This window comes from Mus musculus, chromosome X (genome assembly GCF_000001635.26).
Source record: "Mus musculus strain C57BL/6J chromosome X, GRCm38.p6 C57BL/6J".
In the NCBI taxonomy this organism is placed as follows: domain Eukaryota; kingdom Metazoa; phylum Chordata; class Mammalia; order Rodentia; family Muridae; genus Mus; species Mus musculus.
In genome coordinates this window covers 17,104,694-17,129,964 of record NC_000086.7, presented here as the reverse complement: position 1 = coordinate 17,129,964, position 25,271 = coordinate 17,104,694, and the positions used below count along the sequence as shown (strand labels likewise).

At 37.8% G+C, this 25,271-nt stretch overlaps 1 long non-coding RNA gene across 1 annotated transcript; it reads left to right on the top strand.

Annotated features, from left to right (window-relative positions):
* The first annotated feature begins 14,337 nt into the window (after positions 1-14,337).
* Gm4203 lies at positions 14,338-18,645 on the top strand. Its single transcript, XR_878071.1, has 3 exons — positions 14,338-16,233; positions 17,318-17,555; positions 18,612-18,645. It is a non-coding gene; the product is annotated as a predicted gene 4203 (long non-coding RNA).
* Positions 18,646-25,271: the final 6,626 nt, after the last annotated feature.

Genomic DNA, 25,271 nt, shown 5'->3' with positions numbered 1-25,271 from the left:
AATTACATGTGGGTGTCTGGGTGAGTTGAAGGTTAATATAGGCAAACCTTTTGTCCTCTGAACTAATTGATTTTTAGTATTATTGGAGTCCTGCAAATGATTGCTAAAGTTATTTGGAAGCACAAATCAAGTCATGACTTTTAGTGCAAAAGTAATTAAAAGATGTTGAAGTTCAGAGTAGTGAGATGCTGAGTCACTGTGTGAAGAAGCATGCTACTGTCAGAAGATGACTAATTGGCAGTATTACTTGGTCTTTTCCTTGTCACCTTTTTTACCTATTACCTAACCATCTGAAACAGAATGCAGATAAGCCTATTGCTTGGCTTAGCAGTTACTAAATGGTTGAGATTTTAGACAATAGAGAGGAAGTGAAGAGCATTATAGTTTTGAACATATAATAGTTGAAACTGCTTTTTTCTATATACTGTCTTTGATTCAACTAATATCATATATAACATTATTGGTATTTTTATACTGTGTTACTGAATTTGTTTCCTTGGGGTTATAGAGCTTCTAGGCTTTCTGGATCCCTCAATCACAGTTTTAGAATATTTAAATTGCCCTTCATTCATCCTTCCTTCCTTCAAATATCAGGTAATTGTTGATGAGTAAAACAAGACCTCATGTTGTTCAAAAACAGAGCAAACAACATTATTTTTAAAAATTGGGGAAAATCCTTGTCTTTCCAACTTGGATTTATCTCAGTTTGATTGACACCTACTTTTCTGGCCTTTCAGCTGCTTTTATTCCAGCTGCTTTCGTCCTTCACCTTGCTCTTCTTCCATGCATTATAAATTTTCTAGTTATGACTTCAGTGCCTGGAATCTAAATGAACAAGTCATGTTCCTCACAAAATATTTATGCTATTGAATAATGTAGAATCCATCCAATAATAAAATGCCAGGGTCTTAATGGTTTGTGCACTCCCTTTAGATATTAGTCTGGATCCCTGAATTTTGAATGTCCTTCAACATTGTTCTATAAATGGTCTTTCAAACTAACGGCTTCCAAGTGATGGCAAAACCCACTGATCCTAGTGATGCATCCATCTCTGTCCTCAAGTTTACTTGACCAAACACTGAATTGCTTTAAACTGAAAGCAGGTTAAGACCTCTTCAAAAATGAGTCTTTTCAAGTTGACTGAGCATCTTCAGACACACAGTGCTTTTCAATTCCCAAGAGAATGTAATGTGTAAAAACTGGAAAGCCTACTGAGGCAAGATCAATAAGGCTATTGAGCAAATAATCAACCTGGGGCAATAATGGAACAAGCATAATTATCACAAAGGATAGCACTGATGGTAATTAGTTTAAAAGAATCTTCCAGCTTGCTTTTGCCTGCCTTCTACCAGGTTAGATGTTGGTTTAAATATACATTTGTACTTTGTGACAATTAATTCTCCCAAAGTTACAGTTCGCAGACAACTTTGTTAAAGAATGGCCAGCATGGGTACCTTTTTTTTGCATCTGTTTTCTGGTCCCCAGTTAAATTCTTTCCAAGGACACTTTAGAACCTATTGTGTGTCTTGTGTGTGACTCACATAGGAACCCAGGGGTCAGCTCTGCTGCTCAGAAATAACTGATAATGGCTAAGAAATGTGCTCTATGAAAAACTCCATAGTGGCTCTGCAAGCAGAGAATTAATGGCTCCCCAGAATCAGTGGGAGCTTTGACTTCTAAACACTCATTAGTTAAAGCAGTGAGGCCTGATGTTATGCAAGTTAGAGATGGAAAGAGGGACCACTCCTCCCTATTGTCTATTCTGAACAGAATCTGCACATTTAACTCAAAGTGCTGAATAGATCAAATACATCAAACCAACTATTCATCAATCTCCCAGCTTCCTGAGCACTGTTTTGCATCTGTGTAAAGCCAACAATACGACCCCACTATAATATTGAAATTCAGAGGAGTACATGGCTTGGTAAAAACACACAGAAAAAATGTATTCTCCTTTACCAAAGTCATCTTTCTGTTTCCTTTTTCTTATACTGCCTATGCAAAGGACCTTTGACTGCCGTAGGGACTTGGCAGAATTACTTTTGCCTGCTTTTTCTTTTTCTCCCATACCACTCTGGCTTGTCATTATTACTGTGAGGCCACCCATGGGATAGAGAACAGGAGATGAAAATATTGCCAGTTTTAACTATGATCAGACCCTACAGAGAGAGAAGAAAGACAGCAAGAAACAATTGCAGGGAGTTCCAGAGGAGAATGGAGATCATCACCTGTGTGTGTGACTCAACCTTAAAGAATTTGACCTTCATCTAGAGGGATGAAATATTACTGGAAAATTTGGATCTCTAGCCTGAAAAGATCATGCCTGGATTTGAATATTATTGGCTGTATTTGTGTGTGTGTGTGTGTGTGTGTGTGTGTGTGTACTTGTAGAGCTGAGCTTGGGAGGTGAGAAGGTTTGATTAGATGACTGTTGCTAGAGAGTTGACTGATGGCTTGGATTAATTTTGGTAAGATTGTTGAGAATGGGAGTAATTCGTGACACAATTGGGATGGTGGAGATGAGAGAGTGAAATCACAATTATGATTGAGTCCTTTTGACATCTGGGTAGAAGATGTTGGTGTTCACTGAACTGGGATGCATCAGAGAAAACTTGGATTGAACGAAGTCAAGATTTTTGCCTGGGGCTGGCAAGATTTTTCTGTACATAAAGGCACTTGCCACCAAGCTTCCTCCACACACTGCCCATTCCCCTGCTCCATGTCCCAAGTTAAATCCCTGTAGCCTACTTAGTGGAAGGAGAGAAACAACTCTGAAAAGTTGTCCTCTGACTTCCAAATATGCCCATGCATGCAGAAACATGTTTACACAAAATACATAATTTTAAAAAAATAAGGATTTTACTTGAAGTCAGAAGTGGTGACACACAATAATTTCCACCCTGGTGAGTTGAAGGACAGCCTGGGATATGAAATAAAATTCTTTCTTACTTGGAAAGTAACAGAAACAGATTTTTTTAACCTTAAAATGTGGGTAACTTGGGGAACTGAAAAAAATGACAAGTTTTGATAAGGCAACCTGATAAAACAGGTCTGAATTTTCTTTTTCTTTTCTTTCTTTTCTTTTCTTTTTTTTTTTTTTTTTTTTTTTTTTTTTTACAGAATGGTATGGGCTAGGCCTACATTATTTGAGTCATTAGAGTGCTGATATAAGAAACACGGTGTTCATTTTAAAGAAGTTTTTAAAGAAAAATCTCAGTGCCAGATATTGTTAGACAGGCTGCAGAGGTCCCCAAAACAATAAAAGTTTTTGCCACTGCCCTTGGTTACCTACCATAGCTATGTGGTAAGACTCTGTTGCTGAAGACACCACACACTTTGTTTCCTAGACATAAAATTCTTGAATTGGCCAGAGAACTCTCTAAACTGAGCAGCTTTTATAATGCTGAAAGGTGTTATGGAGGTTGCTGGGGAGAATAACATCAATGTTCTTATCCAGCACTGGACCCTGTGTACAATACTGGTCTATGAGGCAAAATGTGCCCACTGATGCAAGACTATACATGGTAAAATCTTCCTTGATTGTACTTAAGGCCACACTACGGGAGGGATTTCATGCCTGGCACTATAAATATGGCCAAAAACCAGGACCAGGAAAATAAAAGACCTTTGGGGAAACACCTATAGTGTTGTTTTTCTGAATGGCCATGTTGACAAACTGCCTTATATTATTTGTTTATTAAAGTTTGTGCTGCCCCCAGCCTTGGTCAGTGAGTAGTGTTTAACATAGAGATGCATTACTATTCAGAGTGCTGACAATAAGTGATTGTGAGAGCTCAGCCATAGATGGTATCTATTTCAACACTTTCTCAAGGCTCATCATACAAGGAAACATCATACAAGAGGGAACAGAAAGAACATAATCACCAGAGAATGGAGAGAGTTGCTGTGAAATGCTGTCCTGTAGCTGGCAGTGGCCACAGAGAACTGGGAATTATGGTGGCTGGCAGCCACACCTGGCTTAGGTCTGTGTGTTTGTCTCTTATCTATCCTGGAGGACACAAACAGCGTGCTTGTGTTTATTTGCACAAACATGTCCTTTTAGTGTTTCTTATGAACAAACATGGCCATTTAACACATGCCCCTGTCTTAGGTTGATAAGAGTCATAGAACATCAGTGTCCCATCTTTGACTGCCAGCCCTCATAGCACACTTTTTTCCCATTCAGACCAAAGCCACAATATGCACTGAATGCATTTCTTCATAGCGATGAATAACTGCCATGGTGAATGACTGAGCTTGCCAAAGATGATCCTATGTGAAAGCGAACCAATCTGCTTAAAAAAAAAAAAAATGGAAAGTTAAGAGCAAACAGGATTAAGGTTGTCTGTGGGGAATGTGCCAAGCACTCAATTCAGTTGTACATTAGCAACGATCAGACACAAGACCTGTCCTCCCAGTATGGGGGAGGTAGTTTTGAGAATCAACAGGAAAAACTGTTACTTCTCAGGTAATAGTGGAAACTAGGCTCCAAATTAATTCAGCTGGCTGATAAAGATGTTTATTCATCTTCATAATTGGAATCATACTTACTAGAAGACTCAGTATCTGTGTCCACTTGACGAACCAATCTTTCAGGCAGCCACCAGGCTCCATCTTCTTTTTGTGAAAAAGCAAAAACAGAACCTTTCCCCCATATTAAAATGGGATCTGTACCATTCCATGTATTAGTTAGGAGGTCTCGCCATATAACCATGGCATAGAAGCTGGAAGTGACTGGATGCCAATGGCGATCTGCTGCAGACTGACCTTTAGCACCAGTTTGCAAAAAGCTTAAAACAAATAAGACAAAGGCAAGGTGTGCTTTTGGTGACATTGGAGGATATAATTCGCCCTTTTTTGATTTTAAAGAAGATACTGTTTTAAAGCTCCCCAATACCTTGTCCTTGTGAATTATAAGGAATCCCAGTAATATGGGTAACATTAAATTGCTAACAAAACATCTCAAATGCTTGACCATAATAGGCAGTTCCATTATCTGTTTTAATCTGATTTGGAACACCAAGCATAGGAAAAATAATCCAGGCAATGACCAAATACATTTTTAGCTGTGTCTCCTGTTAAAGCAGTTGCAACTGGAAAGCATGAAAAGGTATCAATAGTCACATGTGCATATTTTTTATTTTTCTAAAATCAGAAATATGAGTATCTATTTGCAATAATTGATTAAGTATAAGTCCTCAAGAATTAACACCATTATATGGAACAGGTAGAAACTGAGGACATTGAGAACAAGTCTTTACAATTTGACATGGACATTCTCTAAAAATACCAAATTATTATCTCAAGCCATTACTATTTTGATGATGTAAAGAATGTTATATGGCCAATTGTTCCTGTGTATGGCCTATAATCTGCCTGGGATACAAATCTGCTGTGGCATTGCCTTAAGAGGTCTTATCCAGCCAGTCCAGGATGAGTTCCTAAATGTCCAAAGACAGTCCTTTAAAGGGATAGTATTCTCTTAACTTGAGTTGTATATGCATAAACAACTGCAAAATTTGAGAATTAGCAGTATCTAAATAGGAACAATTTCAAGCAATTCTAATCCCTGAGCAAGATATATATATAATATATATAGTATATTTATATGTATATATATATATATGTTGTGTATATTATATATATATCAGGATACAAATTAAAAGCTTGATTTTTCAACACTATAAAAGCAGTGGTTACAACACATAGTCTTATTATTTGTGCTGAAGTAGAACGAAACTCAAAAGAATAAACATGTGATCCAATCACATCTACTTCTCTTCCATAGAAGGGCTGTTTGTAAATACAGTACATATATTCTTTATGGGATGCATGCATAAATTTACAGAAAATACAAAAGCATACATACAGGCACATTTTAACATATTGTCTTTTGTATAATGATTATCAGTTTTGCCTAAAATGTTAGCTATGCAATAGGCCAAATATCAGCATTCTTTAATAACTAATTTATTTACTGTTTGAAACAAGGAATAGATGTCTCATCAGGTTTTTAAGACATTCTTTCCAAAATATTTTCATGATTCTATTCTACAATCCTTTATTAACACCACAACAGCTTCATAATAGGACATTAAAACTTTACTTGGATTGCAAAACACATGAAACTCAAGAAGAACGAAGACCAAAGTGTGGACACTTTGCCCCTTCTTAGAATTGGGAACAAAACACCCATGGAAGGAGTTACAGAGACAAAGTTTGGAGTTGAGATGAAAGGATGGACCATCTAGAGGCTGCCATACCCTGGGATCCATCCCATTATCAGCCTCCAAACGCTGACACCATTGCAAGATTTTGCTGAAAGGACCCTGATATAGCTGCCTCAGTAAAAAAGTCCCCCATAGCCTCCCCTGCCCTGCTCCCCTACATATCCACACCCACTTCTTGGCCCTGGCATTCCCCTGTACTGGGGCATATAAAGTTTGCAAGACCTAGGGGCTTCTCTTCCCAGTGATGGCGGACTAGGTCATCTTCTGCTACATATGCAGCTAGAGACACGAGCTCTGGGAGTACTGGTTATTTCATGTTGTTCCACCTAAAGGGTTGCAGACCCCTTCAGCTCTTTGGGTACTTTCTGTAGCTACTCCATTGGGGCCCTGGATTCCATCCAATAGGTGACTGTGAGCATCCACTTCTGTATTTGCCAGGCACTGCATAGCCTCACAGGAGACAGATATATCAGGGTCTTTTCAGCAAAATCTTGCTGACATATGCTATAGTGTCTGCATTTGGTGGCTGATTATGGGATGGATCCCCGAGTGAGGCAGTCTCTACATGGTCCATCTTTTTGTATCAGCTCCCAACTTTGTCTCTGTAACTCCTTCCACCGGTACTTTGTTCCCTATTCTAAGGAGGAATGAAGTATCCATGCCTTGGTCTTCCTTCTTCTTGATTTTCTTGTGTTTTGCAAATTGTATCTTGGGTATTCTAAGTTTCTGGGCTAAAATCCATTTATCAGTGAGTGCATTGTTTTTAATAGCTGAGTAGTACTCCATTGTGTAAATGTACCACATTTTCTGTATCCATTCCTCTGTTGAGGGACATCTGGGTTCTTTCCAGCTTCTGGCTATTATAAATAAGGCTGCATGAACATAGTGGAGCATGTGTCCTTCTTACCAGTTGGAACATCTTCTGGGTATATGCCCAGGAGAGGTATTGCTGGATCTTCCAGTAGTACTATGTCCAATTTTCTGAGTTACCACCAGACTGATTTCCAGAGTGGTTGTACCAGCTTGCAATCCCACCAGCAATGGAGGAGTGTTCCTCTTTCTCCACATCCTAGCCAGCATCTGCTGTCACCTGAATTTTTGATCTTAGCCATTCTGACTGGTGTGAGGTGGAATCTCAGGGTTGTTTTGATTTGCATTTCCCTGATGACTAAGGATGTTGAACATTTTTTCAGGTGCTTTTCAGCCATTCAGTATTCCTCAGTTGAGAAATCTTTGTTTAGCTCTGTACTCCATTTTTTAATAGGGTTATTTGATTTTCTGGAGTCCAGCTTCTTGAGTTCTTCGTATATATTGGGTATTAATCCCCTATCTGATTTAGGATTGGTAAAGATCCTTTCCAAATCTGTTGGTGGCCTCTTTGTCTTATTGACAGGATTGTTTGCTTTATAGAAGCTTTGCAATTTTATGAGGTCTCATTTGTTGATTCTCGATCTTACAGCACAAGTCATTGCTGTTTTGTTCAGGAATTTTTACCCTGTGCCCATATCTTCAGAGTCTCTGGTTTTATGTGGAGTACCTTGATCAACTTAGATTTGAGCTTTGTACAAGGAGATAAGAATGGATCATTTTGCATTCTTCTACATGATAACCGCCAGTTGTGCCAGCACCATTTGTTGAAAATGCTGTCTTTTTTCCACTTGATTGTTTTAGCTCCCTTGTCAAAGATCAAGTGAGCATAGGTGTGTGGGTTCATTTCTGAGTCTTCAATTCTATTCCATTGATCTACCTGTCTGTTGCTATACCAGTACCATGCAGTTTTTACCACAATTGCTCTATAGTACAGCTTGAGGTCAGGAATGGTGATTCCAGCAGAGGTTCTTTTATTGTTGAGAATAGTTTTTGCTATCCTAGTTTTTTTGTTTGTTTGTTTGTTTGTTATTCCAAATGAACTTGCAATTTGTCCTTTCTAACTTGGTGAAGAATTGAGTTGGAAATTTTATGGGGATTGCATTGAATCTGTAGATTGCTTTTGGCAAGATAGCCATTTTTATTGTATTAGTCCTGCCAATCCATGAGCATGGGAATTCTTTCCATATTCTGAGATCTTGACAGTGCAACTTTTAATGCTTCATTAAAAAGACATTGTTTTAAATCTTATCCCTTATAAGTCTAGTTTCTAGGATAAGAGTTACATAAAATATTACCCCAATTTAGAAGTACCTTTAGAATTCTGTTTTCCTGGGCTGGTTTATGCCACATGTTGTTGTTTAAAATGACTTCAGCCCTGAATTACCAGTTTTCAGCTATCTTTCTTGTTACAAATGTTACATGATTTTAATCATACCCAATACCTTATAAGCCAATACTCTATGATCAAGACATGCAGAACATATATATTTATACCTTTAAGACCAGTCAGAAACCAAATGAAATGGCACCAACCATTAAAAAGAGAATTTTCTTCTTCAGTGAAGCATTTTTACTGAAATCAGTTGTCAGTATATGTATGGGTCTGTTCTGGAATTTCTTTCTTTTTTTTTTAAAGATTTATTTATTTATTTATTTATTTATTTATTTATTTATTTATTTATTTATTATAGTTAAGTACACTGTAGGTGTCTTCAGACACTCCAGAAGAGGGAGTCAGATCTCATTACTGGTGGTTGTGAGCCACCATGTGGTTGCTGGGATTTGAACTTCGGACCTTCGGAAGAGCAGTCAGGTGCTCTTACCCACTGAGCCATCTCACCAGCCCTGTTCTGGACTTTCTATTCTGTTTCAAGGACTAATATATCTATCTTTACAGTAGGACCAGACTGTCTTATTTAATGTAGTTTTTCATGAATCTGGAACACACTATTGTTAATTCTTTGACTTTGTTCTTCTTTGAATTATTAGTTTTGGCTCTTGTAGGCCATTTGTGTTTCCAAATGAGTGTTGGTATCAGTTTGCCAATTTAAAATCTTTGGTAGGATTTAGGTTAGAACTGTAGTGGTGTCAAGGGATCAACTTGAAGATGATCAGTATCTTCAAAGTTCCAAGTCTTTTGACCCATGAACACAGTATAGCATTTCAGTTACCTGAGGCTTCTTTATCTTGGTAGTGTTTTATAGACGCATGTTGCACGTATGAAATACATGCCTTTGTGGCATTTGTTATTACTGTACGTTTTAAAAAAAATTTTATTAAACTAATGTAGTAAATACCAGTGATTTTAAAAGTATATTATTAAGATGATATTAACAACATGTAAAAATAATCATTTTAGATTGTATAAGTTAATGGAACGTATATACTCACACAACCACTGCCTCTAGTTCCAAAATATTTTATTGCCTCAAAAAGAAAAACCTTCCAGGCATTGTAGATCAATTCTTTAACCCCAGCACTTGGAAGATAGTGGTAGGCAGATATCTGTGAGTATGAAGCTAGCCTGGAATATATATTGAGGTGCAGATCCTGTCTCAAACAAAACACAGAACCATATATCTCATATCCATTAAGCAGAGAGATACCCTATTCCCTCAGACAATCAGATCACCAATCTGATTTTTGTATCCTACTTATTTATTTTAAATAATTGATAGAAATTGAATATATGACCTTTATTTCTGGCTTCATTCAGTTAACATAACTTGGGTTTATTGTTTTAAATAGTGAAAGAGACAGAAATCAAAACCCCTACTCTTTAGCTACACTCTCTCCCAATGGCTTTCATGCTATCCATTTTGCAGCATATATTGACACTTTATTCTTATTTCATCCTAAGAATTATTTCACTTTATGACTATTATTATGACCTGGATATTGTTTTCATCTGGAGATTAAGAACAGCATAAGGAGATATGATTGTTCATATACAATTTGTATTATTACTTTCTAATCATTGATAAAATTAACCAGTGACCATCTTGGCCTAGAGTTTCCTTTCTTTGTAGGATAATTTTGAAGATTTTAAAGCTCAATTTAATGATGCTTTTGGGTTCATATGGTTCTTATGCAGTGAACTTGGTAGGTTAAATCTTAAATGGAATTTCTATTCCATGTTAGTTATTAATTTGTAACTATTCCAAAGAGGCAATTCTTAAATGTTCATAGCTGAAGACCTTTAGCAATATTATTTCTATTAATTTTTAAAAATTTGTCTGGCAGGTAATTATCAGTTTTATTGATCACAGCAAAACCAGTTTGGTATTATATTACATTTCTCTAGTGTCTTTCTTCCCCTTCTCTGTTCTCTGATTCTTTTACTTTCCTCCCATTCTTTTCTATTTGGGAGAGGAACTGAGGCAAGGTCTCACTCTTAACCCAGGCTGGTGTGGACCTTGTAGTGACCCTCATGCCCTTACATCTCCCTGGGGTTAAGACTCTAGGTGTGAGCTACCACATCCAGCTTAGTTTCACGTTTCTCTTTATTTGGTTTCTGTTATTATTTTCTCCATTCTACATATTTGAGCTCAATTGGCTTCTCCCTTTCTAGTTTCTTAGAACAGAAACAGAAGTAATTGACTTGAATCTTATGTGTCAGGTTTCAGTTCTAGAAAATTCTCCAAATTCTGCTTTGATGGCAATCTAAATGTTCTTTAAGCTGTGTTTTCATTTTCAACCATTTATTAATTTACTAACTGCCTTTTGACTTTTCCTTTGATACATAAATTACTCACAAGTATTTTATTTAGTCTGAAACATTTGGACCTTTGCAAAGATTTTTCTGATGATTTTTAATTTAATTTCTTCTGGGTCAGAAAATGTACTTATGTGACTTCTGTATTTTGAATAATTCATTCACACTAGTTTTATGACCCAGAATATAGCCTATCTTGGTGAAGGTACTATGGATACTTGAAAAGACTGTGTGTTCTAAACTTCTCTCATGGTACATTAGGTAAATGTTAATTGGGCCAAGGTGTTCAGATTTTCTGTGGCCTTATTGATTTTTCTGTCTTTTCACTTGAATAATTATTAAGAGGAAGACACTGATATTTCTGACTATATTTGCAGCTCTTGTTTTTGTTTTGTTCATGTATTTTAAAGCTGTTAAAAATTTACAAATACTCTTCTGAAGGTCCTGAGTTCAAATCCCAGCAACCACATGGTGGCTACAGTGTATTTATATACATAAAATAAATATATAAATCTTTTAAAAATTTACAAATATTTAAACTGGTATATCATTTCATTCAATTAACCCTTTTATCACTATAAAGAATTTGCTTATTCCTGGAGATTCTTTACCTTAAAATTTGCATTATCTAATAATAAAGTCACACCTAGCTTTCTCTTTTGCTAGTGTTATCCTGTCTGATAATAAAGCCATTTCCATCTTTTTTTTTTGTTAGTGTTACCATAGTATTTTTTTTTCTGTTTTGTGGAACTTCTTACATACTAAGCAAGTACTCTGCCAACTGAACTAAACCCCAAACACTAGTTCTGTCCTTTTTTTTCCCAATTTATTTCAAACTTTATTTTGTTGTTGTTGTTGTTGTTGCTGTTGTTGAAAATACATTTTTTATATAATATATTCTGATTCTTCTTACCCCCCAACTTCTCCCTGATCTTCCTCATTTCCCCATCCAACCAAATGCACAGTCTTTCTTTCTCTTTCTCAGGAGGATGCAAAAGACATTTAATAATAATATACTTATAATGTAAAAGCCATCTAATAACAATAATAATAGCTAAAACAAAAACACACAGACCAGAATAGGACAAAATAAACAAACAAAGAAAAAGGGCCAAAGAGAAACCTCAAGAAATACATTAAGTGCAGAGATACAACCATGTGTACACACAAAATTCCAATGGAAACACAAATCTGGAAAGCATTATGTATATGCGAATGATCAGGAAGATGGTTTTGATTATTTGTTGTTGGAGGTTTTGTTTGGTTTGGTTTGTGTTGATAAAGCATTATGATATGAAGAACTGCCAAAAATGTCATAGAGCTCCTTTTGTGTTGGCCATCTACTGCTGGGCATGGGGCTTGGCCATCACTTGTCAATTGTAAATATCTTCTGGGTTAGGGATATGGACTTGTGTCTACTTCCCCTCTCAGCTCTAGGATTCCATATGGCCTACACCTATGCAGGCTCTATGCATTCTGCTATAGTCTCTGTGAATTCTTGTGTGCATCAGTCCTGATATATTTATAAAACCTTCTTTCTTTGGTGTTCTCCATCCCTCTGGCTCTTATAATCTTTCTGTTTCCTCTTCAGCAGAGTTCCCTGAACCCTGAGGGCAGAGAGGAATTTGATGGAAACATTCCAATTAGGAACAAGTATTCCAAGGTGTCTCAATCTCTGTACATTTCCCAACTGTTTGTCTTCTCTACTGCAGGAGGAAGTGTCTGTGATGATGGCTGACACCTATCTATGAATATAGCAAAATGTTACATATTTGAAGTGCTTTCCTTATAGGGAACATGTAGCTTAGTCTTATTTTTTAATCCATTTTATGATTGCTGTTTTTAAAATATTTTTTACTTTTAAAATTTATTATTTTAAGTGTATCATTGTTTTGCCTGCACATATTCCTGTAGGCCAAGTGCAGTCTAGTGACTGCAGAGATCAAAATAAGGCATTCAGTTCCCTGGACCTAGAGTTTCAGATGGTTGGTTGTGTGCTGCCATATGGGTGTAAGGAATTGAACCAGGGTTCTCTAGAAGATTAGTCAGTGCTCTTAATTAATGAACTATCTCTCAAGCCTCTTGATTGATACCTTTTTATTATTATATTTATACTACTATGGTTTAATGCAAGTTTAATATGGTTAGTTGAAAACATGTCATATTGATACTTACTTTGTATTTATCCATGTTTTTTTCCTCTTTTTGTCTCTTCCTTTTTGCAGGATAGATCAAATTCCATTTTATCTTATTATTAGCAGTTGTTGGGGAGGAAAGGATTTCTTGTAGCTCTTCATTTTAGTCATTGGGGCTCTGAAAATTAAACCAAAAGAGACAAGTGAACAAGAAGAAAAACAGATCTAATTATGTATACATACAAGATTTCACAAGAAAATAAGGCTAAAGGAGACAATTAGAATTTGGAATGAGATCCCATCTTTATAAAGAATAGGAAGGAACAGAACAAGCCTGTGAAAACACTATTTATTAAAAGGGAGGAATGAATCTATCTACTGAGATAAAAATAATGTTTCAGAAAGATAAATGGGCCCTACAGAGACTAGCTGAAAGATAGTTTCACTGTATACCATTTCCATCCAGGGCATGAAAGCTATATAAAAATGTTTCTAGCTGCCTTATTTAGAATAGCCCAAACAACCCTACTGTCCTGAAGTGGGTTAATTATGAAGGTGTGGCACCTAATATTATTCCCCAATAAAAGGATATGACTCATGGATAATGTAGGACAACCTGGATGAGCTGCAGAAAGCTAAGGTGTAGGAAAAAGACACCCCCACAAGGTTACCTAATGTATTATTCTACTTATATAACATTCTTAAAGGATACAATAATAGACATCATCAGATCAGTGGTTGTCAGAGGTTACAGGTTCAGAGGAAAGCAAATGGGAATAGCTGCAAAAGCGTCAGGAACAGTCCCTGTGTTGATGAAAATGTCTGGTGTCTTCACTGCAAATGTAAGAGTTCTTTTTGTGATAGAGTGTTGCAATTTTTCATGATGTTACCATTGGGAGGATTGTATAAAGGTTACAAAAGATTTCTTTTTTTCCCCTTTATTCTTCTCTCATATAATGGATCCCAACCACAGCCTCTCCTCCCCCTTGTCCTGCCAGTCCCCACTCCATCTCCTCTCTCCTCCAGATCCACTGCTTCTCTTTACAATAGTCCTTATAATGGGATGTCAGTCAACCATTATATGAAAGTAAATGGCTTAAAAGACCAACAAGATGGTTCTGTGGGTAAAGATGCTTAACAGCCTAAAACCATGAGTTCAATTCCTAGGACCCACTTCGTAGAAGCAGAGAACTAATTTCTACAATTTGTATTCTGACTTCTTCATGCATGCCAAGAAACAAGTGTGTGTGTGTGTGTGTGTGTGTGTGTGTGTGTTTTCATGTGCGCACACACACACACATACAACATACGAAATAAATGTAATTAAACTTTTAAAATATTTTAAAAATTTTTTAAAGAAGGCAAAATAAATACTTTTGTTGCTGTAGGTGATTAAAACTACTCAAATCACCCTGGCAGAGGTGGCATTCTTTCCTCACTACCCGCTCCAATGTTCTGAGTTCCTGAGTGAAAGACACACACACACACACACACACACACACACACACACACACAGAGTCTTCTATTTTAATATGCCTTAGTCAGCCCAGTGTCTGGGCCACTCCCAAATGTCCACATTGCTAACTCCTTCCCTCGTATTCTCCTGAATAAAATCCTCCTTATTAAAATCTATATTCCATCTTTGCTACCCTAGACCCAGTGGAGGATGCTGTGGCAGCTCTTCCCCAGCTCTTACATGATTGGTATGCTCTCTTCTGCAACTCTCAAGCCTGTATCGTATTCCTTTCCCAGCATGGTAATTCCCCTTCTTTCTCTTGGTCCCCTTGCTTGCCTCTGTCTCCCTGCCCAGCCATTGGCTGCCAGCAACTTTATTTACCAATCAGAACCAAATAATATAATGCAAGCACTAAACCAAATTCACAACACACTTTAGATAGAGAAATAAATAAAAACATGTTTTAACAGCAATTCTCTCTAAATGTCTATATAATTCTAGTCACAATGTAATTGTATTTGTGGAGAAATTGATCCTGGGTTTCATGTGAAATGCAAAGGTAGCCCTTCAAGCAAAAGGAAAATAGCTTCACTAGGGAATCATACCAAGAATTTAACAAAGCAACAGTGGTCCGTAGAAACTCTTCCAGAAGAGTAAAGTATGCTTGCTAGTTGATTCTGGATTTGAGAGTCACTGCTACAAAATAGCAGGAAAAAAAAAATAACTAGAGGAAAAGAAACCACAAAATAATAGCCCTTATGAGCACAAGTAAAAATTTGCCTTATGAAATTTTGGGAAAGTCCAGTATCATTAAAGGTGATTGTTTAAAAGTTTCCAGTGCAAACTTGGTTTGGTATTCAAAAATCAGTCCTGGCCACTAATAGATTAAAAAAAAAAGATAGCTGCAAGATAATTTCAATGTATTTAATAAAAGAATTCCACAAAAATCCAAAATTCTGGACTTCAAAAAGCCTCAGCAAAGTAGTAAGGGAACTTATTCATTTGGATAAAAAAGGTACCTTATGGAAAGAAGAAAAAAGGTAAAAAACCCTACAGCTAATCTCATTGTGTGAACGGCATATTTTCTTTGTAAGATCATGAAAGAGCTGCATTGTACAGCATGGAATACAGATGTCAGATAAGTCCAGTAAAAGATATTTGCATGATAACTTTGGGAGAATTTAAAGTCATAACAGCACTTATATATACTTAATTGAACACCTAGAATTCCATTTAATTCACATTCAGTTTTGGCAAGGATGTGGAACACTTGGCACATTGCTGGTGGGCATGTAGGTTAGAGTGACAAACTTGGAAAACAATGTAGTAGTTTCTTTAAAAGCTCAAAGTTTTCCTTTGCTAAAATGTCATTTTATTTTTAATTATGTTGTATATATTTGTGTGCCCTTCCCCCAGACTTGAGCAGGCTAAATAGACCTTAAGTGTTTGCCACTATTGGACCTTAATGATCCAGGTGGAGTCAATTCCCTACAGGAGTAGACTGCCAGCTGAGCTTGTTTTGTAACTCAATCCAGCTGAAACAAAGGATGGGGAGGGGTCTGTGGGTTTTCCCTATATAAGCACAGTGCTGACTATTAAACTTTGAGCCTTGATCAGAAATCTTTGTCTTGGCTTCATCCTTCTCTTGCCTGCCCATCCTTTTTCATTCCCAGCCTCACTTTCAGATACCCAGTTCTCTGTGGCTGCATGACAGCTACAGGTGGTGCCAGCATGAGGGGCCTGAAAACTGGGGGACCCACTGAGAAATGCTGTCTTGGATGGAGCTCCACAGAAAACAGAAGAAAAGTAACAGTATCCTGCATCGTGGTAAGCAACAAACAGCATTGATGTTAGTGCTAGGTGTAAATTTCTTTTGGAGGCTGTTGTTGCAAGAAATGCATTAAGGGGCCACAGGCTAGGTTGAAGAGGTGTTGACCCAATGCTGAATTCAACTAGGGGTGATAGTGCAATTGGACAGGGAAATTCTATATAGGCATTTGTCCACAGGCAAGAACTGCATCAAGTGAGAGGAACAGGGTTTAAAACAAAATAACAAAAACAAAGAAAAGATGTTAGAAAAATTCTTAGCTTAAGTATATGTATGGTTCCCAGAAGTAGAAATGGTAAACATGAAAAAGAGAGAGAGAATAGGTCTCAGAAAAGCAGTTGTCCGCTGTCCGGGACACTTTAGGAAAAGAGAAGGAAAATGGATATAAACTATTTCAGAGATTTCCTAGGGACAGGAGGAAATCAGGAGACATCCTGCTTCCTCTCTGGCTCCGACTGGAAATATTCTTAGTTCAGGTTCAAGTTCTCTTCCCTCTCTGTCCATTGTCTGTCCTTGGTGTACCAATCTGTCCACGTGTCAATTTTTGTCTGTTTTTGTTTAATTGCTTGAATGATTGTTGTTCTGTGTTTCGTGTTGAAAAGAAAAAATGGCTAAAACTTTATCTGCTGGCTATCCACCCCTTGATTTAGTTTAGCTTGTATAAAAGGCAGTCTCAATTTACACAGCAGAAACTGATAAATTACCCTGCACTGTAGCTAGGAGTCGAGCACAACAGGAAAAGCCTTGCCAGGAGCTGAAAAGCTGCTCTTAAAGGGGCCAGCAGCCTTTCAAGTTCTATGGAAAGTAAGCTGATGGCTGCCTGAGCCATCTAGTAATTATGATACCAGTGATGAAGATGGCTCAAAAATCCTTATTGGCCAGCTGAGTTAACTTAGAGTGCAGTCTCTACTTTTACTAGCAAGCAAGTGTTTTCCATCCATTCTCAAAGCTATCCCCCATACACCTGGAGGCTAGACTTTGTGTTTGATCTTTGCCAATTAACAGCTGAATTGAATACCTGGGACACTCCCACAGACAACTTTAATCTCGTTGCCTTTAACTTTTGGATTTTGTATTAAGCAGATTGGTCGCCTTCACAGAGGATTGCCTTCAGCAAGCTCAGCTACTCACCATGGCAGTTATTCATCTCTATGAAGAAATGCATTGAGTGCATATTATATGTCCTTCATGGCTTTCGTCTGAATGAGAAAGAGTGTGGTTTGGAAGGCCAGTGGCCAGAGATGGGTAACCAAGTTCTTGAGCTCCTATTGACCTAAGACAGAGACATACATCAAAAAGCAATGGAAGAGGTCCATGACAGGTAAGAAGGAACAATATAGACATGGACCTAAGACATTCACCTAGCCACTTTATACCCTGGATGGGATTATGGAAAACGAGTAAATCTTGTGCCCCTGTCCAGCTACTGATGACTGCTCATCTTTATAAAACAAAAAAAGGGGGGATTGTTCCCTTCTCCCAGCCTTGAGCAGGCAAAATAGACCTTTTAAGTGCTTGCCATGGTTGGACTTTAACAACTCAGGTGGAGTCAATTCCCTACAGGAGTAGACTGCCAGCTGAGCTTGTTTTGTAACTCAATCCAGCTGAAACAAAGGATGGGTCTGTGGTCTCTCCCTACATAAATGCAATGCTGACTATTAAACTTTGAGCCTTTATCAGACACCTTTGTCTTGGCTTCATCCTTCTCTTGCCCACCCATCCTTTTTCATTCCCATCTTCCCTTTCAGGTACTCGGTTCTCTGTGGCTGTGATATGAGTGCAGGAAATGGAACTAGGAAAAAAAAAACTCCCATCTGTGGCATGCAGAGTGATGCATGCCTGGGATGCTAGCACCCAAGAAGCTGATGTAAGAGTTCAAGGTCAGGCTGATATATATAGACTCTGTCTTCAAAATAGGAGAGAGGAGGGAATTCACATATATTGGCCATAAGAAAAGTCATATTTTCATCCAGATGTTTGCATACTAATATCAAAGCAGCTTTATTTATAATAGCTCAAATTCAGAGGCATCCCCATTTTCCATCTACTAATACAAATATATAAAAGGTTGCAGTACATCCAGAAACAAAATGTTATTAATCAGCATGGGTGAATCTAAAAATAAGTGTGCTGAGTGAAGAACAAAATCCAGAAATAAAATTATATAATTTATATTATTCAATTTACATCAAGTTCCAAAGAATGTAAAATTATCTATACTGACAGAGTGTATACTAGTGATGTTTGTTATCTATCAATTCTACCTCAAAGTTTAAAAAATAGCCCCACACAACCAATAACTGGCCCAATGTGAGTCCTATCCTATGGACAAGCACCAATTCCTAACACTGTTAATTATACTCTGTTATGCTTCCAGACAGGAGCAAGTTGTCCTTCAAGAGGCTCCACCCAGCAACTGACTCAGACAGATACAGACACCCAAAGGATGGAGCTTGAGGACTCTTATGGAAGAATTGCAGGCCCTGAAGGGGATAGGAACTCCACAGGAAGACCAATAGAGTCAACCAACCTGGATCCTTTGGGCTCTCAGAATCTGGACCTAGGCCTCCCCACTTATGTAGCATATGTGCAGCTTGGTCTTCATGTGTGTCCTGAACAATTAGAGCGAGGGCTATCCCTAAAACTGTTGCCTGTACTTGGGATTCTACTAGCGGGGCTGCCTTGTCTCAGTGGGAGAGAAAGCACCTAGCTTTGCAGAGACTTGAAGTGCCAGGGTATGAGAGGAGGTACCCAGGGTGGCCCCAATATGCGCAAAGGAGATGGGGAAAGAACTGTGGGAAGGTGTAACTGAAATGGTGGCAGTGAGTGGGATGTAAAGTTAATAAATAAACCAATATCTTTTTAAAACAATAGCCATGCAAAGTGGTGTATGCCTATAGTACTAGATACTTGAGAGATAGAGGCTTAAAGGAAATCACTGACACCTAGGAATTTTACTCCAGCTTGGACTACATAGTGAAACTGTGTTTCAAAAATAAAACAAAATCCTATACAAATTTATTTGTATTCAATATACCTATTTTGAGCAAATTTATAGCATTAGATTTATTTTTTAAATGTCTGAACAAAGTCCAAAATTTGTTAAAAAAAAAAAAAGCCAAAAAACAAAGACACAAATTTTGGATAAGAGAAAGCATTCACTAGAACTTTCTAATTAAATTTATGAGTCCCATCTAAGAGTTACAAATCAAACATCTTTTCATATGAGGTGGAGGATCATACTTTTAATAGTGTATACAGGCAGGAAGTTTATAAAATATAGAACAATATATGTCAATAAACACTGCTATATGAATGCTAAGAAAATGGAAAAATCTATTTTTCATGTTTACAGTGCTAAAGATGGAAAACAGGGCCTTATACATGCTAAACATGTACTGTACCACTGAGTTATACCCTCAACTCTGTTACTTTATGTTGCTTTGGCCCCTGATACCATGTCATCCAGTACTCCCATTCAGGATTCCCTCCCAAGGTGGTACTTTCCACTGGATACTCATCTGACAAAATACTTCCAGGATTTGGAGTAAGAGCCAATGCATAGACATTTTGAAGTGATCTGTTTGCTGCAAAGATCATTGGGATTATTGGAAGTTCTTCACTAGTTTTGTCAAAGTATTCTGTCTCCTCGGCTGCTGTCTGAAATAGCTCAGTGTGAATAGATTCCTTGCCTCCAAGTATCTGAAAATAGTCACATAGTTTCCCACCTTAGGCTGTTCTAGTATCCTAGTTTTCAGATCCTTGAAGAGATTGGTACCCTTAACCATAACTCTTGAAGTATGACACCAGGGTTGAAGCATTCACATCTCCTAGAAGCTCATCTCAGGCTTTACCCCAGACCTAAATGATATTTGCATTTAACAAGATCTTCAGGTGAGTTATATGCCTGGTAGACCTTGAGAAACATTCCTCTCGAGGAAGGCACATTCTCATTTGCCAACATGTCTTAAATGGATACTCTCTAAATGGAAGACAACCTCAATTTTCTATGGTGTCCAAAACAATAGTTAGAACTTCAGATAAAATAGTCACATAGTTTCCCACCTTAGGCTGTTCTAGTATCCTAGTTTTCAGATCCTTGAAGAGATTGGTACCCTTAACCATAACTCTTGAAGTATGACACCAGGGTTGAAGCATTCACATCTCCTAGAAGCTCATCTCAGGCTTTACCCCAGACCTAAATGATATTTGCATTTAACAAGATCTTCAGGTGAGTTATATGCCTGGTAGACCTTGAGAAACATTCCTCTCGAGGAAGGCACATTCTCATTTGCCAACATGTCTTAAATGGATACTCTCTAAATGGAAGACAACCTCAATTTTCTATGGTGTCCAAAACAATAGTTAGAACTTCAGATAGAATCATTCACTGGGGAAACGAATATTTATGGAGGTTTTTGCTTTCTGGGAACTAGTGTTACCAGTCACTGTTCAGTGGGAGACAAAGGCAAAAAAAAAAAAAAAAAAAAAAAAAAAGATCACTGCAAAGGTCTAAGACTTTCAGGCTCCAGTGGAAGAGTTGCCATAAGACGTAAGTAATAAACAGTAAAAGGATTATATGATGATAACAATGGTGGCCTGGAGGTGAAAGCACATCTGGGAACAGTAGTTCCATAGGTATGAACCTGTCCCTGGACTCAGATGATCAAAACTCAGCTCATCCCTGAATATGGTAGTGGGCACGGGCTGCACTGTGCCAAAAGACAGGAAACCTTGAAGTTTAAAGAGCATTGGCATCATCAAGAGATCTTATAATTAAAGCTCTAATGGAGCTCTTTTGAGCCTTTAGTCTGATTAGCCAGAGATGAGGCCCAAGATTGCATTTCTAGAAAGTTCCCAGGTTATGGTGATGGTGCTGCTTTGGAAATTCCATGGGGCGAACCAATGATTTTTGAGAAAAATCATGTGGGTCTTGGAGCCAGTTTGAGTTCTTTCACCTTTTTAACTTAATTTTCTTTTTTGATGGTCCCCTTAAAGAAATGGAGAGTGACAATAGCCATCTTGCAAGCTTTTTAGAAGTCTCTTGGTACACTGACAAGTGCTCTATGTGTTCTGTTTGAGTGAAAAGGATGGCATTTATTATGCAAAGGCCACTTAAGAGTGGGCTCAGGACCATTTTGGAAAACTTGGGTTGAAACTTCTATATTATTGACTCATAGTAGATTGTAACCGCCCGCAGCTACACAAACCAGGTTCCTGAAAGGGAGACTGGGGCTGTATGGGAGAAAATTCGAGAGAAATAACAAGACCAAGACAAAGATACTGATCAAGGCCCCAAGTTTACTTAAGAGTCTGAATTTATAAAGGGGAAGGCCCATCTCCCACCACACCAGGCTCTCATCACTCTGTCACCAGGCTGTTGCTTATTCAGGATCGCCTAAGGAAGAGAGAGGTTCAGCCTCTCAGCAGGTAAAGTCTTGGAGAAAATCCACAGAGGTGGCAGAACAATAGACCTATCTAGGTTGGAAGACTCCACCCTTGGTGGGCTAACTGACAGTGGCAGGTCTGAGACAGCCTGCTCAAGGCTAGGGGAGACTACAGTAGATAGTATCCCTTGCATGAATTGAGATGACCCATTTTGTACTCTGATGTTCATGTTGCCTTCCAGTAAGTAAAAACAGTGGTAGTGAAAGGCTTAGGAAAAGAACAGTGCCATTCCAAGTAAAGGGATGTTTTGAGAAATGCAAAGTGAAAATTGCATTTCACTAGGTAAATATATGTCTCATTTAGTGGAATTTTTCTTAGACTTGTTTTTGTCTTTTGTACGAAATTCAAGCAACCAAATGTATTTGGAAGAATATGGATATAGATATTTACCTTTTCTCTAATAGCAGTCTCTTAATTATTAAACACCATGAACCAAATGATTTAGCAACTGCCTTAGTTAGGGTTTTATTGCTGTGAACAGACACCATGACCAAGGCAATTCTTATAAAGGCAAACATTTAATTGGAGCTGGATTACAGGTTCAGAGGTTCAGTCCATTATCATCATGGCAGGAAGCATGGCAGCATGCAGGCAGACATGGTACTGAAGAAGGAGAAGAGAGCTCTACATTTTCATCTGAAGGCTGCTAGCAGAATATTGACTTCCAGGCAGTTAGGATGAGGGTTTCAAAGCCCACCCCTATAGTGACACACTTCTCCAACAAAACCATACCTCTTAATAGTAGCACTTTTCATGGGCCAAAACATATTCAAACTACCTCAGCAACCAAGCCAGTTGTCTCATCACAACTTTTTATATGATCCCCAAATTAACTTGGAAAGTTGATAGTCTTCATGCCACTAGTTCTTGACTCCAAAACGTAGATACATTTGGGCTATATAGCTGCCAGCTAATTACACAAAACAGTTTCTATTGGAGTATATTAATTGTACATAGTTGGTTTCAAAAAGACAATTTCTTTGAAGTATAGCATGGATTTTGAAATATTCATTCCCATACTCTTCTTTCACCCTTTCAACCCCTTTCCATTTTCAAATGGTCCCCGCTAGTCTCCTTCACTACCCAGTCTCCCTTTGGCTGCCAGTGTGTGTACATATATGGTTTTATATATCTGTATACAATAATAGGATCCACAAAAGAGAGAAAATGTGATATTTGTTTTTCTGAGCCTAACTTACTTGCTTAATAGGATGATTTCCAGTTGTATCCATTTTTTAGCAAACTACATGATTTTGTTCTTTATGAATGGAATAAACTTTCATTGTGGACATATGCCTTATTTTCATTATCCGTTCATCCTGTGATGCACACATAAACTGATTCCATAGCTTTTTTTTCTGAATAGATCAGTAATAAACAAAAGTGGGCAAATACCTCTATTAACTATAATAGCTGGGTCATGTGGTCATTTCATGTTTAGTATTCTGGTGAGCCAGAATCATGGCTATCTATTTTACCTTACTTCCAGCAGTAAGGGTTCGATTATACTGAACCTTCAATTAACATTTATTGGTGTTGTTTTCTTTTTAATGATAGCTATTTTGACTGAGGTGAGATGTAATCAAAGTATAGTTTTGAACATTTTTTTCATATTTGTTGGCTATTTGTGCTTAAACTTTTGAGTACTTTGCATTCATTTCATTAGCCTATTGAATTTTCCCCATTTTTGAATATTTAATTTTTGAGTTCTTTATATATTATATATATCAATCTTCTATAATATGTGTAGTTAGCAAAGATTTCACTCCTTTTATGTAAGCTGTCTATTTTATCTATTGTTTGCTTTGCTGGGCAAAAGCTTTTAATAACGAGCAAACACATTTGTTATCATAAGGCAAATTTGGTGATTAAGGCACAGAACAATACAGGATGTGTGAAGCCCTACATTCAATATCCAACAAGACACATGTGCACACATCCCCAACACACATCCCAAAACAAACAAACAAACAAACAAATAAATACTCAGAGAGAACAGACAAGTTCTAGTTGCTGTGGAGGAAAAGGTGGTTATTGAGCAAAAGTCTTTATCCATTTGAGTTTGGGATGTTTAGAAATCAAACTCAAGATGGTGGGCATCTGCCAAATGAACCTCAAGCAACGGGATGAGCTCAGATATGGGATAAACATTGTGTGTTTGTTGTCACTAAAGTTTTTGTATTAGAGTCAAGTGTTGTTTCTTTATCCTATCAATAGTTGAAGTTTAGCAGAAAAAAATATGTCATCTCCCAGATTATGTGTCTCCTGGCTCCACTGCTGTCTTCTGGATCAAATTTAAATGGCCAGTTTCAAGAGCAGCCAGCATCCCTTCACTCTAGTGGTACATTGTATAAATAGCTATCTTGGGCAATTAGTGTCTCTGATTTTCTTCTTTCCAAATAATGCGGTTGAGGCTTGTTTAATGTATCTTAGTTTTCTCTCTAGAAATCATGTCAAGTGAATTATATTTTCTTATGCCTTGCAAAGTTCATGAATATATCACTTCAACCATGATTGAAAAGGATAAAGCAATTTTAAGAAAAAGGATATAAACCAGCTACATTTTTTATGAGTCTAAGACTGTTTTGCTCATAAATTCCTGAGGGAAAATTGTCTTGTGTTTTGAAGAAAAGACATTTTTTTTTTGATATAGTGAGTGTTAGGTTACCATATAATACTAAGCAGAGATTTTTGGTTTTCCTATTTTTGGGTTTCTTGTCCACCCACACAACCTATGTCACACACATTTGCTGCTTTAAGACAGTTGAAAAAATCATGATCCTGGATTCCCAAAGCCCCACTAGTAAAATTGTAAACATCCCTATAGCTCACTGGTTCAGGTGCTCTGTGCTATCTGGTTCAGAGGACAGAAGCAAAAGGTTCTATCAACATTTGGAAGGGGTAGCACCTCCCCCTAGGAACCAGGGTCCTTTCACAGTGGTTGCATCCAGTAGATTTAAAGAAGTCATGAATTTAGCAGGAGTGGGACACACAGGAGGACTTGGAGGTCAGGGCTAGTATATACAAAATGATTGAATACAGTACTCACATATTTGATTTTTAAATTATTTTTTCTTTTATTGGATATTTTCTTTATTTACATTTCAAATGTTATCCCCTTTCCAGGTCTCCCCTCTGGAAACCCCCTATCCCATCCTTCTCCCCCCTGCCTCTATGAGGGTTCTTACCTACCCAATCCTACCTTCCCACCCTGGCATTCCCCTACACTGGGGCATCGAAAACCCTCAGGCCCAAGGGCCACTCCACTGATGTCCAACAAGGCCATCCTCTGCTACATATGCAGCCAGAGTCATGGGTTCCGCCATGTACTCTTTGGTTGGTGGTCCAGTCCCCGTAAGCTCCAGGGATCTGGTTGGTTGATATTGTTGTTCCTCCTATTGGGTTGCAAACCCTTTCAGCTCCTTCAGTCCTTTCTCTAACTCCTCTATTGGGAACCCTGTGCTCAGAACAATGGTTGGCTTCGAGCATCCATCTCTGTCCTTGTCAGGCTCTGGCAAAGCCTATCAGGAGACAGATACATCAGGCTCCCATCAGCAAGCACTTCCTGGCATCCACCATAATGTCTGGG